This window comes from Mobula birostris, chromosome 16 (assembly GCF_030028105.1).
Source record: "Mobula birostris isolate sMobBir1 chromosome 16, sMobBir1.hap1, whole genome shotgun sequence".
Classification (NCBI taxonomy): domain Eukaryota; kingdom Metazoa; phylum Chordata; class Chondrichthyes; order Myliobatiformes; family Myliobatidae; genus Mobula; species Mobula birostris.
The window spans coordinates 780,695-797,996 of NC_092385.1; the positions used below are offsets into that span (position 1 = coordinate 780,695).

Genomic DNA, 17,302 nt, shown 5'->3' on the forward strand with positions numbered 1-17,302 from the left:
GACAGGTTGTTCTCTGGCAAGGATGTGATCGGTAAGTGGGAAGCCTTCAAAGGAGAAATTTTGAGAGTGCAGAGCTTTTATGTTCCTGTCAGGGTTAAAGGCAAAGTGAATAGGAATAAAGAACCTTGGTTCTCAAGGGATATTGCAACTCTGATAAAGAAGAAGAGGGAATTGTATGATGTGTAGGAAACAGGGAGTAAATAAGGTGCTTGAGGAGTATAAGAAGTGCAAGAAAATACTTAAGAAAGAAACCAGGAGGGCTAAAAGAAGACATGAGGTTGCCTTGGCAGTCAAAGTGAAGGATAATCCAAGGAGCTTTAACAGGTATATTAAGAGCAAGAGGATTGTAAGGGATAAAATTGGTCCTCTTGAAGATCAGAGTGGTCGGCTATGTGCGGAACCAAAGGAAATGGGGGAGATCTTAAATGGGTTTTTTGCATCTGTATTTACTAAGGAAACTGGCATGAAGTCTATGGAATTAAGGGAAACAAGTAGTGAGATCATGGAAACTGTACAGATTGAAAAGGAGGAGGTGCTTCCTGTCTTGAGGAAAATTAAAGTGGATAAATCCCTGGGACCTGACAGGGTGTTCCCTCGGACCTTGAAGGAGTGCAGGGGCCCTGGCAGAAATATTTAAAATGTCGCTGTCTACAGGTGGGGTGCCGGAGGATTGGAGAGTGGCTCATGTTGTTCCGTTGTTTAAAAAAGGATCGAAAAGTAATCTGGGAAGTTATAGGCCGGTAAGTTTGACGTCAGTAGTGGGTAAGTTATTGGAGGGAGTACTAAGAGACAGAATCCACAAGTATTTGGATAGACAGGGACTTATTAGGGAGAGTCAACATGGCTTTGTGCGTGGTATGTCATGTTTGACCAATCTGTTGAGTTTTTCGAGGAGGTTACCAAGAAAGTGGATGAAGGGAAGGCAGTGGATGTTGTCTACATGGACTTCAGTAAGGCCTTTGACAAGGTCCCGCATGGGAGGTTAGTTAGGAAGATTCAGTCGCTAGGTATACATGGAGAGGTAGTAAATTGGATTAGACATTGGCTCAATGGAAGAAGCCAAAGAGTGGTAGTAGAGAATTGCTTCTCAGAGTGGAGGCCTGTGACTAGTGGTGTGCCTCAGGGATCAGTGCTGGGTCCGTTGTTATTTGTCACCTATATCAATGATCTGGATGATAATGTGGTAAATTGGATCAGCAAATTTGCTGATGATACAAAGATTGGAGGTGTAGTAGACATTGAGGAAGGTTTTCAGAACCTGCAAAGGGACTTGGACCAGTTGGAAAAATGGGCTGAAAAATGGCAGATGGAGTTTAATACAGACAAGTGTGAGGTATTGCACGTTGGAAGGACAAACCAAGGTAGCACTAGATTTTGGAACGGTTCTGGCGGACTAGAAGGTTGCAAATGTCACTCTACTCTATAAGAAGAAAGGGAGGCAGAAGAAAGGAAATGATAGGACAGTTAGTCTGACCTCAGTGGTCTAGAAGAGGTTAGAGTGTATTAAGGGTGAGTTTTTTGGGGACTGTAATTGGGGACGCATGATGAAGTAGGCCAAAGTCAGCAGGATTCCTTTAGAGGAAATCATGTCTGACAAATCACTTGGAATACTTTGAGGAAATAACAGGCAAGATAGATAAAGCAGAGACAGTGGATGTTGTTTGCTTTGAATTTCAGGTGATCTTTAACAAGGTACCCCATGTAAGGCTGATTGAGAAAGTAAGGAGACATGGGATCCAACGGGACATTGCTTTGTGGATCCAGAACTGGCTTGCCCACAGAAGGCAAAGAGTGGTTATAGATGAGTCATATTCTGCATGAAGGTTGGTGACCAGTGGTGTGCCTCAGGAATCTGTTCTGGGACCCCTACTCTTGGTGATTTTTATAAATGACCTGAATGAGGAAATGGAGGGATGGGTTAGTAAGTTTGCTGATGACACAAAGTTTGGAGGTGTTGTGGATAGTGTGGAGGGGTGTCAGAAGTTACAACGGGATATTGATAGGATGCAAAACTGGGCTGAGAAGTGGTAAATTGAGTTCAACCCAGATAAGTGAGAGGTGGCTCATTTTGTTAGGTCAAACATGATGGCAGAATATAGCATTAATGGTAAGGCTCTAGACAGTGTGAAGGATCAGAGGGATCTTGGGTTCCGAGTCCATAGGACACTCAAAGCTGCTGCGCAGGTTGACTCTGTGGTTAAGAAGGCATATGGTGCATTGGCCTTGCGTGGGATTGAGTTTAAGAGCCAAGAGGTAATGTTGCAGCTATGTAGGACCCTGGTCAGACCTCATTTGGTGTAATTTGCTAAATTCTGGTCGCCTCACCAGAGGAAGGATGTGGAAACCATAGAAAGGGTGCAGAGGGGATATACAAGGATGTTGCCTGGATTGTGGAGCATGCCTTATGAGAATAGATTGAGTGAACTCGACCTTTTCTCCTTAGAGTGACCTGATAGAGTGTACAGGATGATGAGAGGCATTGATCGTGTGGACAGACATAGGTTTTTTTTTTCCCAGGGCTGAAATGGCTAACATGAGAGGGCTCAGGTTTAAGGTGCTTGGAAGTAGGTACAGAGGAGATATCACAAGTAAGTTTTTTACAAGAGATTATTGAGTGTGTGGAATGGGTTGCCAGCGGCAGTGGTTGAGGCAGAAACGATAGGGTCTTTTAAGAGTCTCCTGGATGAGTACATGGAGCTTAGAAAAATAGGGGACTATGGGTAAGCCCAGGTAGTTCTAGGGTAAGGACATGTTCAGCACAGCTTTGTGGGCCGAAGGGCCTGTATTGTGTTGCAGGTTTTCCATGTTTCTAAGGTGCTGCACGTGAGGCTGCTTAACAAGGTCACAGCTCATGGAATTACAGGAAAGATACTAGTATGGATAGAAGATTGGCTGACTGACAAGGGAGAAATAGTCAGAATAATGTGGAGAATTCTGTTTTGCTGTCGGTAGCTAATGGTGTTCCGTAGGGGTCAATATTAAGACTGCATCTTTTCATGTTAAATCTGAATGATGTGGATGACAGAATTGATACCTTGGTGACAAACTTTGTAGTTGATACAATGATAGGTACGGGACAGGTAGTTTAGAACAAATCAGGAGTCTGCAGAAGGACTTTGATAGGTTTGGGGAACAGGCAACGAAGTAGCAGATGAAATATAGTGTATGCAAGTGTACGGGCATGTACATTTGAAGAAGGAATAAAGGCGTAGAAAAAAAAATGGGAGAAAATTCAAAAATCTGAGGGGCATAGGTACTTGGGAGTCCATGAGCAGGAGTCCCTAAAGGTTTGCTTGCAGATTGTGTTGATTAAGGATGACAATTGTAATGTTAGCTTATAAGAGCAAGGATGTGACACATCTGACACATTGGTCAGATCACTCTTGGTGTATTGTCAGCAGTTTCAGACCTGCTATCTGAGGAAAAGATGTGCTCATATTGGAGCGGGTCTGGAGGAGGTTCACGAGAATGATTCCAGGAATGAAAGGGTTAATGGATGAGGAGCAGAGATAAGGAAGAATTTCTTTAGTCAGGGAGTAGTATATCTTTGGAATTCATTGCCACGGACGGAGTAGAGGCCAAGTCATTGAGTGTATTTTAAATGGATGTCCAAAGATTATGGGGGGAAGGCAGGAGAATGGGTTGAGAGAGATAACCAATTGGACATGAAGGAATGACGGAGCAGGAGCAGACTCGATTGGCAGAGCGGCCTCTGTCTCATATCTCATGGCTCATGGCCTGAAGAAGAGGCGAGTGAGGTTGCATTAGGGTTAGGATATTGTTAGGGTATCCACACATGGATTATTGTATTCAATTTTGTTCATTTTGCTATAGGAGAGAGGACGTCAAACTGGAATGAGTGCAGGGGAGATTTACGAGAATGGTGCTGGTACTGGAGGGACTGAGTTCTGGAGAGAGGTTGGGCAGGTTGGGACTTCACACCTTGAAGTGCAGGAGATTGAGGCTGACCTTATGCAGGTGTTCCAAACCATGAGTGTACAGAAATATGGAATGTGCGCAGTCCTTTTCCCCACTTTTGTGGAATCAACAAACAGAGGGCACCAGTTTAAGGTGAGAGAGGATTGATTTAATAGGGATCCCAGGGGAAAATTATTAATTCACTCTCCCTTCCGGTTCATTGTCTAACTAACTCGATGAGTGCACTCTCAGGTTGGAGGAGCAACACCTCATATTACATCCGGGTAGCTTACAACCCGAAGGCATGAACATTGAGATCTTTAACTTCTACCTCCACCTCTTCTTTTTATCAACCCACTACCCGTCTCCTCCATTCTGTCTCCCCACTTCTCTCTTCTCCACTGCGGATCGTCTCCCTCTGGTTCCTCTTTTACCTCCTTTTTTCTCGTTGTCAACTCTCCTATCCTATCAGATTCCTTCTTTTCAGCCCTTTGCATTTTCCACCTACCACCTCGCAGTGTCTCACTTCATCTCCCACCTCCCCCACCCACTCACCTTCACTCTTATCTGGCTTCACCGATCATCTACCAGCTTGGACTCTTTCCAATCCCCGCACCATCTTCTTCCTGCTTCTCCCCACTTCCAGTCCTGATGAAGGGTCTCGGCAGGAAATCTCTGTTTCCCTTTATACACCTCTATCGAAGCTACCTGACCTCCTGACTTCCTCCAGCATTTTGTGTATGTTTCTCTGCATCTCCAACATCTGCAGAATCTTTAAGTTCCTCGGGGTCAGTATCACAAATGACCTGACTTGGTCCCACCAAGCAGAGTCCACTGCCAAGAAGGCCCACCAGCGCCTTTACTTCCTGAGAAAACTAAAGAAATTTGGCCTGCCGCCTAAAACCCTCACTAATTTTTATAGATGCACCGTAGAAAACATTCTTCTAGGGTGCATCACAACCTGGTATGGAAGTTGTCCTGTCCAAGACCAAAAGAAGCTGCAGAAGATCGTGAACACAGCCCAGCACATCACACAAACCAATCGTCCGTCCTTGGACTCACTTTACACCGCACGCTGTTGGAGCAGTGCTGCCAGGATAATCAAGGACACCACCCACCCATCCAACACTCTTTTCATCCCTCTTCCCTCCAGGAGAAGGCTCAGGAGCTTGAAGACTTGTACGGCCAGATCTGGGAACAGCTTCTTTCCAACTGTGATAAGACTGCTGAACGGATCCTGACCCGGATCTGGGCTGTACCCTCCAAATATCCGGACCTGCCTCTCGGTTTTTTTGCACTTCCTTACTTTCCCTTTTCTATTTATGAGTTATAATTTAAAATTTTAATATTTACTATCAATTTGTACTCCAGGGAGTGCGAAGCACAGAATCAAACATCGCTGTGATGATTGTACGCTCTAGTATCAATTGTTTGGCGACAATAAAGTATGAAGTATAAAGAATCTCATCAGGGCAGAGTGCAGAATGCAGAGATGACATCGGGTTTCACTAATGTCGAGGAGGCCACACCTGGAAAACGTAGATGACCTCAACAGTCATGATGTTGAAAAGTTGCCTCATATGGAAGGACAATTTGGGACCCTGACTAGTGGTGAGGAGAGTGGTTTGGGGCAGAGTTGGTTTCCAGCCCCCTACACCCCTCCTTATCACTGTAAACCTCTTCCTTTTGTGGACAACACTTCCACTTGGTGGTGATTTGCCGCAATAACAGGACCCCCGATCTGTGGACTCCATTGTCACCAAGTGGCACTCTGTCACAATAATGCTGTGTTACATGCTCAAGGAGATCTGTTTTTTTTGTGTGAGAATGATGTAATGGTCTTTTGGAGGTCACCTGACGTGATTTTCCCGCTGATGTGAGGTCACGTGATGACATGTGCACCATGGGTATATAAGGGTCGACCCAGGTGATGCAGTGGGTTTTTTCATCTGTCGATTTCCAGGTAGAATGTGCTGTATCTCCATTTCTGTTGCATGTTTGTTTTTGTGACGCAGTTTCATTTTTAAAACGGACTGTTGCGTTCTGTTGCAAGATACCATATTATTGGACTGGAAAGTTTTGGCTAAGTGTGTTGATTTAACCAATTCCAACATTAGAAGGGAGAGTGAAGAATTTATCGAAGTACAGGATCGAGGGATCAAGCGGAGTCGGCATTGTTTGGGAGTTTAATAAAGGATCGACCTTATTGAGTCTTCGTTGGAGTTGCAACCTGCATCAGAGATAATTCTTGCCAAAAAGAGCAAAGAGTTCATGCAACGGTTTGCTCTGTCTCTAAAAGAATTTAAGGTCAGTTGTTTTAAACTGTTTATTTACTTTCACGTGGATTCTGTGGACAGAACCATCAGGAAAGTTGTGTCTGTGAAGAAATCCTTCTCCAGAGAAGTCTCTCCCAATTGAACGTATAGATCTGTTGGACTTTCGAAGTTATCACTTTAAGAACTATATCTGACTGTATCGCTTTAAGAACCAGTGTGGAGTGTTGATTTGTTGAACGGCTGCATACCGGTTAACTTCCAGTTAAAGTTTTCGTTTCTTTTTTTTACCTTATCATTTATCCATGTTTAATAAACGTCTGGTTGTTTTTATATAACCTGTCTCGATTGATAGTCATTGTTGCCGGTTATGTAACATAAACAGTGGGGGCTCATCCGGGATATGTTCCGAATTTGAGTTTAAGTGCTGGTAATTGCCATTTTGATTTGGAAAAGGGTAGTATCCGATTTTCTTTTTGGTTTGATTAGTGTGTGTGTTGTATTCGGCAACAATGGATATTAATGGGTTTTTGGAGATGCCTGACTCGGGATCCTGAGAGAATGCGAGAAAACCTGAGGTATTGGAGATTGCTAGGAAGTTAAAGGAATTATGAGGAATTCTACCAAGGCTTTCATACAAAGAAAAATTGCTGAACATTATATTAATTTGGAATTGCTTGATGCTGAGGTGTTAGATAAGTTTCCAATGAGTAATCTGGAAATGCAGTTGCATCTTGAACAGTTAAAGTTTGAAAGATTTAAAGTGGAAATGAAAGAAAGAGAAGCTGAAAACCAGAGGAAATTTGAGCTAGAGATGGAGAAAATAAGGTCCGGGAATCAGTCTTCTGGTTCTATGAAACGGATTATTGTTAGTCGTGAGGTTGGATATTATTTTGAAAAGGGGGTATTAATGAGAAAGTGGAGATTGCCTGCAATTCCTGCTAGTGAGGAATGGGAAGTTAGTCATCAGGTAGTAGTTCCTAAAATTTACCAAAATGAGATTTTGACTATGGCTCATAGTATTCCTTTGGGTGGTCATTTAGGTGTAAAGAAAACTATGAACAAAGTTTCTGAACATTTTTATTGGCCTAGTTTAAGACAAGATGTGGCGACATTTTGTAGAACGTGTCATACGTGTCAAATTGTTGGTAAACCTAATCAAGTTACTCCAGTGGCCCCACTGCAACCAATTCCTTTATTTGGTGAGCCGTTTTCCAAAAATCATTGTAGACTGTGTAGGTCTTTTGCCAAAAACTAAACCTGGACATCAATATTTATTAACTATTATGTGCACAGCGACTAGGTTTCCAGAGGCAGTACCTCTTAGGAATATAACAGCTAAAAATGTGACAAAGGCTCTTATAAAATTCTTTACTTATTTTGGGTTGCCTAAGGAAATACAATCAGATCAAGGTAGTAATTTTATGTCTGGGTTGTTTCAGCAGATAGTTTATAAACTGGGAGCAAAACAGATTATTTCCTCAGCCTATCATCCAGAATCACAAGGAGCCTTGGAGAAATTTCATTCTACACTAAAAACTATGATTAGGACATATTGGGTAGAAAATGAAAAGGACTGGGATGAAGGTATACATTTCCTACTTTTTGCTGTAAGGAAGGCAGTACAGGAATCATTAGGTTTTAGTCCTTTTGAACTTGTGTTTGGACATAGAGTTCAAGGACCTTTAGCCTTGTTGAAGGAACAGTGGATTAATAAAGAAGTACACACTAATTTGCTAGATTATATTTTGAAATCTAAAGAAAGATTGTATAAAGCTTGTAGCTTGGCTAAGGAAAATTTAAAGTTAGCTCAAGAGAAGATGAAGACATGGTATGATAAGGAAGCTAGGATGAGGTCATTTAGGCCTGGAGATAAGGTGTTGGTTCTTTTCCCAGTGCAAAAGAAACGATTACAAGCCAAATTCCATGGTCCTTATGAGATTAAATCTAAGATAAATGATGTGGATTATGTGGTTAAAAACCCCAGATCGGAGAAAGACAACACAGCTGTGTCATATAAATATGATAATACTGTATTATGAGAGAGAAGCTGCTACTATGACTGTTGCGATCAATAATGAGTCTGATCTCGATGAGAACTTAATAGAGGATTCATCTGAAACTCATTTTAAACCCAACGTTATTTCAGCCAGGTTACCAAATTCAAAAATTCTGGAAAATATTGATGAAAAATTAGCTCATTTACAGCCAGAGCAGAGAGAGCAGACAAAACAGTTAATTTTTAGATATAGAGATTTATTTCCAGACGTCCTTAGAAGAACCACCGTAGCTACACATGATGTAGATGTTAGAGATGCAAAACCCATAAAACAACATCCGTATCAAATGAACAAGGAAAAATGTGAACTTGCTGAACAGAAAATTGAGTATATGTTAGAGAATGATATTATTAGACATTCTAATTCAAATTGGAGTTCACCGTGTGTTATGGTGCCTAAGCCAGACAGTAGTATTAGGTTTTGTCTGGATTACAGAATGGTGAATGCAGTGACAAAAACAGATGCATATCCAATCCCTAGGGTAGATGATTGTGTGGATAAAGTTGGACAGGCCAAATTCCTTACAAAAATTGATTTGTTAGAAGGTTATTGGTGTGTTCCATTGACGGATAGAGGTAGAGAGATTTCAGCAGTTGTAACCCCATCTGGCTTATATGAATATAATGTTCTTCCATTTGGGATGAAGAATGCACCAGGTACTTTTCAGAGGATGATTAATAGCGTGATTCAGGGATTAAAAGATACAGATGCCTATATTGATGATTTGGTTACAGGGAATAATACTTGGAAAGCACATTACGGCGGTGGAGAAATTATTTGAGAGACTTTCAAAAGCTAACTTAACTATTAACTTAGCTGAAAGTGAATCTGGTCATGCCACTGTGACAGTTAAGAAAAAGGGTTAAGGAAATTAGACTCCAATTTAATACCACAGTCTAATGTTACAGGAGTACAATATTTTGATCACTCATATTAAGGGTAAACACAATGTGATTGCTGATCGTTTGTCTGGATGTTAAATGTACAATGAAAATTTGTTTTTTGGAGTGATATTTTAACACTTGTAACACTCCTACTGTACATTAGTTTGTAAAGGGCTGAAAGATAAGATTGTATGTATTGTGTATTTTGTAAATTTTATACATTTGTATTTTTTGTATAAATTAAAACTTTGTTCTTCAAGAGAACACATTTTTTTTGGAGGGAGGTGTTACATGCTCAAGGAGATCTTTTTTGTGAGAATGATATAATGGTCTTTTGGAGGTCACCTGATGTGATTTTCCCACTGATGTGAGGTCACGTGATGACATGTGCATCATGACTATTTAAGGGTTGACCCAGGTGATGCAGTGGGTTTTTGAGTTTGTAGATTTCCAGGTAGAATGTGCTGTATCTCCATTTCTGTTGTGTGTTTGTTTTTGTGACGCAGTTTCATTTTTAAAACGGTTTTGCGTTCTGTTGTAAGATACCATATTATTGGACTGGAAATTTTTGGCTCGATGTGTTGATTTACTCAATTCCAACATTAGAAGGAAGAGTGAAGAATTTATCGAAGTGCAGGATCGAGGGATCGAGAGAAGTTGGCATTGTTTGGCAGTTTAATAAAGGATCGACCTTATTGAGTCTTCGTTGGAGTCACAACCTGCATCGGAGAGAACTCTTGCCAAAAAGTGAAAAGAGTTCATGCAACGGTGTGCTCTCTCTGTAAAAGAAGTTAAGGTCAGTTGTTTTAAACTGCTTATTTACCTCCACGTGGATTCTGTGGACAGAACCAGCAGGAAAGTTGTGTCTGTGAAGAAATCCTTCTCTAGAGAAGGATCTCCCCAATTGAACGTGTAGATCTGTTGGACTTTCGACTTTATCGCTTTAAGAACTAGAGCCAAGTGTTGATTTGTTGAATGGCTGCATATCGGTTAACTTCTAGTTAAAGTTCTTGTTTGTTTTTTTTACATTATCATTTATCCATGTTTAATAAATGTTTGGTTATTTTTATATAACCTGTCTCGATTGATATTCATTGTTGCCATTTACATAACAGCTGAGAGACAGAAATGTGACGCTGCTGCCTGCTGAAATGTTTATTGAAGATTCAAGGTTGTTTAATTCCATTTCCAGCAGACAAGAGTAAATGAGGTCAAAATAATTATTACTCCAGCTCCAATGCAACACAAAAACACAATAGTAAAAACAGATATCCACAGTTTATATACTGTGAACAGTTTGATTGTCTGTCCATAAAGCGACACTCAGCATATAAGATGACAGACAGGAAGTAGAGGTGTTTGGTGCTGTGGAAGGGTGGGTTAGTGGGTAGAGATATTTATCAGCCTTTCTGCTTGGGAAGAGTAGCTGTCCCAGAGGCTGGTAGTCGTGGTGAGGATGCTGCGTAGTCTACCCCCTGATGGGAGTGCGACAAGCAGTCCATGAGCGGGATGGGTGGAGGTAGATTATAAAAATCAGGTTGGTGCTTGATCTCAAGAGAGGGAATTCAGAAAATACCAATGAGATGCTTTTAGACCAGCTTAAAGGTAAGTCTGGATTGGGTTTTGTGCAAAGAATCAAATTTAATTAGGGAGCTTATGGTAAAGGAAATGTGGACACAGTGATCATAACATGTTACAATTCACCCCACACTTTGAGAGGGGAAAGGTACAACAAGATGCATCATTATTAGTGGAGTGAGGGGAACTACGGAGGCACAGGAGAAGAGCTCACCAAAGTTGATTGGAAGGGAACACTAGCAGGGATGAAAGTTATGTAAATATGATGTTACCATTCATTACGAGAGGACTATTCATAAGGATACAATGTTGAGACGTTCAGGCATTGGTTAAACCACGCGGACTACCATGAGCAGTGTAGGGACTCATCTGAGGAAAAATCTGCTGGAATTGGACCGAGTCTGGAGGAGGTTCATAAAAATGATTGAGGCCAACAAGGTTAACACATGAGGGGCATTAGATGTCTCTGGGCCCGTATCCGATACCGTTTAGAAAAAAATAAGGGAGGCTCTTGAATATGGAAAATCCGAGAAAGAGTGCATGCGGAGAGGATTTTTCTTGTAGTCGGGACAAGGGGAACACACCCACAGAATAGAGAGACCACAATTTAGAACACAGAAGAGGAAAAATTCTCCCGCTGTCTTACGATCTTATGATTATTCAACTCGACCTTCTATGATCTAAGCTCCTGTGTCCGTTCCCCTCGCTCCCCTTAATTATTATCTATCTCCACCTCAAAACTACCCAGCCAACCGGCCTTCACACCCTCGGGGCAGTGAATCGCAAAGATTGTACACTCAAATAGATAGATACCTCATTGATCACAAAGCGAAATTAAATAGAAGATATAAAATTCCAGGAATTTTCACACATCTCCATTTGAAATGAGCATCCCTTATCGACCCCTCTCTGTGGCTCTCTAACTGACAAGGAGAGATACTCTATCAAGATACTCCACAAATACCCTATCGTTTGTGAATATGTTCTAAATTCAGGGCCAAATCATCTCACCTCTGCTGGTAAATCATCCCGTGTATTACACTGGTAAAACTGCTCTGGCTGGCTCCATAGCTACTCTAAGATTTCGTACTGCTTGGGGATTAAAACCATGTATAGGATTCCCGGTGTGGCCTCATTAACACCCTGTACAATGGTAGCTACACTGGCCCATTCTATTCCCTGTGCGGTGATGGCCAAAATACAATCTGCCTTTTGAACTACTTGATGAAAAATGACAACGTCATCATTAGATTTCCTTCCTCTGTTTCTGTGGTATCAGCAGATTTGGACATCTCTCATCTCGTTCCCTCCTCCAGGCAGTTAAGCAGTGAACATGTCTATTGAGCATATGAACATGTACCAGAGCATGTCTGTAGGGTTAGTACTTTAGTACTTTGCTCTGGGTGTAAGATGTGGGAATCCCGGGGATTGTCCAGTCTCCCAGATGGCCAGATCTGCGCCAGATGCATCGAGGTACAGCTTCTGAGAGACCGTGTTAGGGATCTGGAGCTGCGGCTTGATAACCTACAGCTTATAATGGAACGTGAGCAGGAGATAGACAGGAGCTACAAGGAGTTAGTCACCCAAGGCTGCAGGAGTTAGATAAGTGGGCGACTGTCAGGGCAGGGAAAGGATGGGAAGAGCTCAGATAGTAGAGAGCACCCCTGTGGCCATCCCTCTCAGTAATCGTTATCTCGCTTTTGGTGCTGTTGAGGGGATGACCTGACAGAGGACGACCACAGCGATCCGGTCTCTGGCACTGAGTCTGGTTCCGTGGAGCAGAAGGGAAGGAGGAAGATGAGGAATGTGGTAGTCATAGGGGATCGAATAGTGAGGAGAACAGACAGGAGTTTCTGTCAGCCTGATAGAGATACCCGCATGGCGTGTTGCCTCCCAGGTGCCAGGGTACGGGATGTCTCGGATTGGGTGCAGAGTATTCTGAAGGGAGAGTGTGAACAACCAGAAGTCTTGGTACATGTCGGTACCAATATCATAGGTAGAAAAAGAGAGGAGGTCCTTGCTGGAAAGCGGCCAGTGAAGGAGTGGAGCTTTGACTCGAGAGATTCTGGCAGTTGGTCTGTGCAATCAAGTCAATCAAGATTCGAATAGATCAGCAGAAAGCCGTTGATTAGACAATCAAGATCTGCATAGCTCAGACTCAGCAGAAAGCAGCTGAATGGGCAATCAAGGTCAGGTGACAAAGCATTTTGAAAAGCTCAAACAGATAAATAGAGGGATAGCTCAAGCAAAGCGGCCAGTGAGTGAGTGGGCCAGTGAAGGAGTGGAGCTTTGAGGCTTTGACTCGAGAGACTTTGACAAGAAGAGGCGGAGGACAAGCTAGCTCGCAGTTAGTCTTTACAATGCCTCCTGAGACGGTGATGTGCCTCTCATGTGAGATGTGGCAGTCTTGGGGGAAACTCTCCTCTCCTGCAGAGTCACATCTGCCAGAAGTGCATACGGCTGGGCGATCTGGAAGACCATGTAAGGAATCTAAAGCAGCAGCTGGATGATCTTCGACTCATAAGGGAGAATGAGGCAGTCATAGATGAGAGCTACAGGGAGGTCGTCACACCTAGGCTGTCGGAAGCAGGTCGTTGGGTGACAGTCAGAGGGAGGAAAGCGAAGGTGAGCAGACAGGTAGTGCAGAGCACCCCTGTAGCCATCCCCCTGAACAATAAGTTGAGCCGACTCTGGGAACCGCTATCTTTGACTGGGTGTTGTATAATAACCCAGATCTTATTAGGCAGTGAACATAATATGATCGAATTCCTACTGCAATTTGTGAGGGAGAAGCATAGGTCGCATGCATAGAATTGTAATGGAATAAAGGGAATTACAGAGGTATGTGAGAGGTGATTCCCCAGTGGATTGGAGAAAGATACTGCTGTGGATGATGCCAGAGCAGAAATGGCTGACGTTTCTAACAATATTTCATAATGTACAGGATAGATATCCCGCAGAAGTAGTTCTCAAACAGCGGGGCTAGGCTCCCGTGGCTGACAAAGGAAATTAAGGACTGTATAAAAGCCAAGGAAAGTGCATATAAGGTAGCAAAAGTGTGTAGGAAGTTAGATAATTGGGTAGCTTTTAAAATCCAACAACCGGCAAATATGAAAATGCTATCTGAAGGGGAAAGGTGAAATATGGGAGCAAACTAAACAATAATAAAAACCATTGTTAAAATGCGAAAGGGAGGCGAGAGTTGATATTGGACCACAGGAAAATAATGCTCATGGGGTAGAATGGGGAAGAGATGATAGATAAACTTTATAGGTGCTTTGTATCCGTTTTCTCTATGGAAGACACTAGCAGTGTGCCAGAGATCTGTGAGTGTCAGGGAGCAGGAGTGAGTGCCATTGCTATTACAAAAGAAAATGTGCCAGTCAAACTCAGGTTCTTAAAGTGGATAAGTCACCTGGACCAGATGCACTACATCCCAGAGTCCTGAGAGAAGTTGCTGAAGAGATAACAGATGCATTGGTCATGACCTGTCAAGAATCACTTGACTCTGGCATGGTCCCAGAGGACAGGAAGATTTCAAATGTCAATCCACACTTTGAGAAGGGAGGAAGGCAAAAGAAAGCAAATTATAGTTCATCGTTATAGTCCGTTCATGGTTTGGAACACCTGCATAAGGTCAGCCTCAATCTCCTGTACTTCAAGGTGTGAAGTCCCAACCTGCCCAACCTCTCTCCAGAACTCAGTCCCTCGAGTACCAGCATCATTCTCAAAAATCTCCCCTGCACTCATTCCAGCTTGACGTCCTCTCTCCTGTAGCAGAACAACCAAAACTGAATACAATAATCCAGGCGCGGATACCCTAACAATATCCTAACTCCAATGCAACCTCACTCACCTCTTCTTCAGGCCATGAGCCATGAGATATGAGACAGAGGCCGCTCAGCCAATCGAGTCTGCTCCTGCTCCGTCATTCCTTCGTGTCCAATTGGTTATCTCTCTCAACCCATTCTCCTGCCTTCCCTCCATAATCTTTGGATATCCATTTAAAATACACTCAATGACTTGGCCTCTACTCCGTCCGTGGCAATGAATTCCAAGGATATACCACTCCCTGACTAAAGAAATTCTTCCTCATCTCTGCTCTCAGTGGATGCCCTATCTATTGAGGCCGTGGCTTCTGGTCCCAGACTCACAGTATAGGGTGCATCTTCTTCATAGCCACTCTGTTGAGGCTCTTCAATATTTAATAGATTTCAATGAGATCCCCTCTCTTTCTTCTAGACCAGCGAGTACAGGGTCAAAGCCATTTAATGCTCATATATTAACCCTTTCATTCCTGGAATCATTCTCGTGTACCTTCTCTGGACCCACTCCAATACGAGTACTTCTTTTTCTCAGAGAAGGAGGTCGGAAGTTGCTCACAATACACCAAGAGCGATCTGAGCAATGCGTTATAAAGCTACAGTGTCACATCCTTGCTCTTATATGCTAACATTACAGTTGTCATCCTTAATCAACCCAATCTGCAAGCAAACCTTTAGGGTCTCCTGCTCAAGGACTCCGAATTACCTATGCACTGCTGATTTTTGAATTTTCTCCCATTTTTTTTGGCGCCCTTATTCCTTCTACCAGTTGTACGTGATGGTACACTTGCATACACTGTATTTCATCTGCTACTTCATTGCCTGTTCTCCAAACCTATCGAAGTCCTTCTACAGACTCCCGATTTACTCTGAACTACCTGTCCCGTACATATTTTTGTATCAATTGTGAAGTTTGTCACCAAGGTATCAATTCTGTCATCCATATCATTCAGATTTAAACTAAAAAGACACAGTCTCAACACTGACGCCAGTGGAACACAATTAGCTACCAACAGCAAAACAGAATTGCCCACATTATTTTAACTTTCTCCCTTGTCAGTCAGCCAATCTTCTATCCATACTAGTATCTTTCCTGTAATTCCATGAGCTGTGACCTTGTTAAGCAGATTCACGTGCAGCACCTTAGAAACATGGAAAACCTGCAACACAATACAGGCCCTTCAGCCCACAAAGTTGTAAAAACATCTCCTTACCCTAGAACTACCTAGGCTTACCCATAGCCCCCCATTTTTCTAAGCTCCATGTACCCATCCAGGAGTCTCTTAAAAGACCCTATCATTTCCGCCTCCACAACCGCTGCCGGCAGCCCATTCCACGCACTCACCACTCTCTGCGTAAAAAACTTACCCCTGACATCTCCTCTGTATCTACTTCCAAGCACCTTAAAACCAGGCCCTCCCGTGCTAGCAGTTTCAGCCCTGGGAAAAAGCCGCTGTTCTGTTTTAATTCCTGCCCGTACTCTTTTAAAATCAATTTTGACCAATTTTTCTCTCATGACTAATTCTCTTCATTCCACATCTGACTTTAGCTTCTCCTTCTTTCATGTCAGGGTGAATTTGGTCCTATGAAGATCACTTGGCCCTAAGGGTTCTTTCAACTTAAGTGACCTAATTATTTCCAGATCATTACAACACCCAATCCAGAATAGCTGATCCCCAAGTGGGCTCAACCACAAGGTGCTTTTAAAAAGCATCTTGTAGGCATTCTAGGAATTCCTCCTCTTGAGACCAACCCCATCCTAATTTTCCTCATCACCTGCATGACAATCCCTCATGACCATTGTAACACATTTTCTATCTCCCTTTGTAATTTGTGCACCACATACTTACTACTGTTTGGGGGTCTCTATACAATTCCCTGTGACGGGATCTCAGGCAGCATCTATGAATGGGAATCAGCAAATACAACAAAGGCAAGAAACACTTTCGTGAATACTGACACTGACTTTTTTTTTTTTAAATGAAAATATCTTGGTCCCATTTCAATCAGTGAAATTTACAAAGATAAATAAGAACTGAAATGACAACTTTAGAAAAGTCTATTTACACTCAGACCCACTTAAGATTAACACTACCATGGACAGAAGGTGGAAGAGGAATAACACACATGAAAAAAATAACAGACAGTACACCATATGCAATTAAATGATTACACTCTATAAGTACTTCTTGGTGATGGGTTAGTAGAAACAAATACAATAAAGGCACCAAGTCAGTAACTCTATCAGTTCTCTGCACAAGTAATTCGTTGGAACTCACGGATCAGATATCCTCTCCTCCAGTCGATGTCCCCTGAACTCTGCCGACCCTCGAATGGCACCACTCTCGGTGGTCGGCCAAAACGCTCCACATGAGGCTGTCCTCGTCTCCTCTCCTCACCGAAGACCCTGGGCCTCGGACTCCCGCTCGGGATCCGTTCAGTCGCCCAGCTTACAGCATCTCTCGAGTCGCGTCTCCCCTTTCTGTCCCCACCACGCCTTCTGACCAAAGTCCACAAAAAACAATAGCTTTCACACATAGAAAGAATAACATCTATTCTGTTGCTTAGCAACGGCATTCCAAAGTCAAGTAATCTATGATTATAACTCAAATATGCTGCTATTGAGAACCCCTTATATCAGCAGTTAATATTACAAAGAAGCCATTTTATTAGCCATAGCAGTTAACATGAAAAAAAACCCTTACACTTCTAAGTATATATTTTCATCAGAAATGAAAAGGATTCAATGCTCCATGTGTATATGC

The 17,302-nt window shown here is 42.6% G+C and overlaps 1 long non-coding RNA gene across 1 annotated transcript in view; it reads right to left on the reverse strand.

Moving 5' to 3' along the window:
- The window catches only part of LOC140210918 (uncharacterized), a 34,090-nt gene extending 17,069 nt beyond the window's left edge, over positions 1 to 17,021 (reverse strand). Inside the window, exon 1 of the long non-coding RNA XR_011889337.1 lies at positions 16,817 to 17,021. This is a non-coding gene — a long non-coding RNA (uncharacterized lncRNA). The remainder of the gene's footprint in view (positions 1 to 16,816) is intronic.
- Between the last annotated feature and the right edge of the window lie 281 nt (positions 17,022 to 17,302).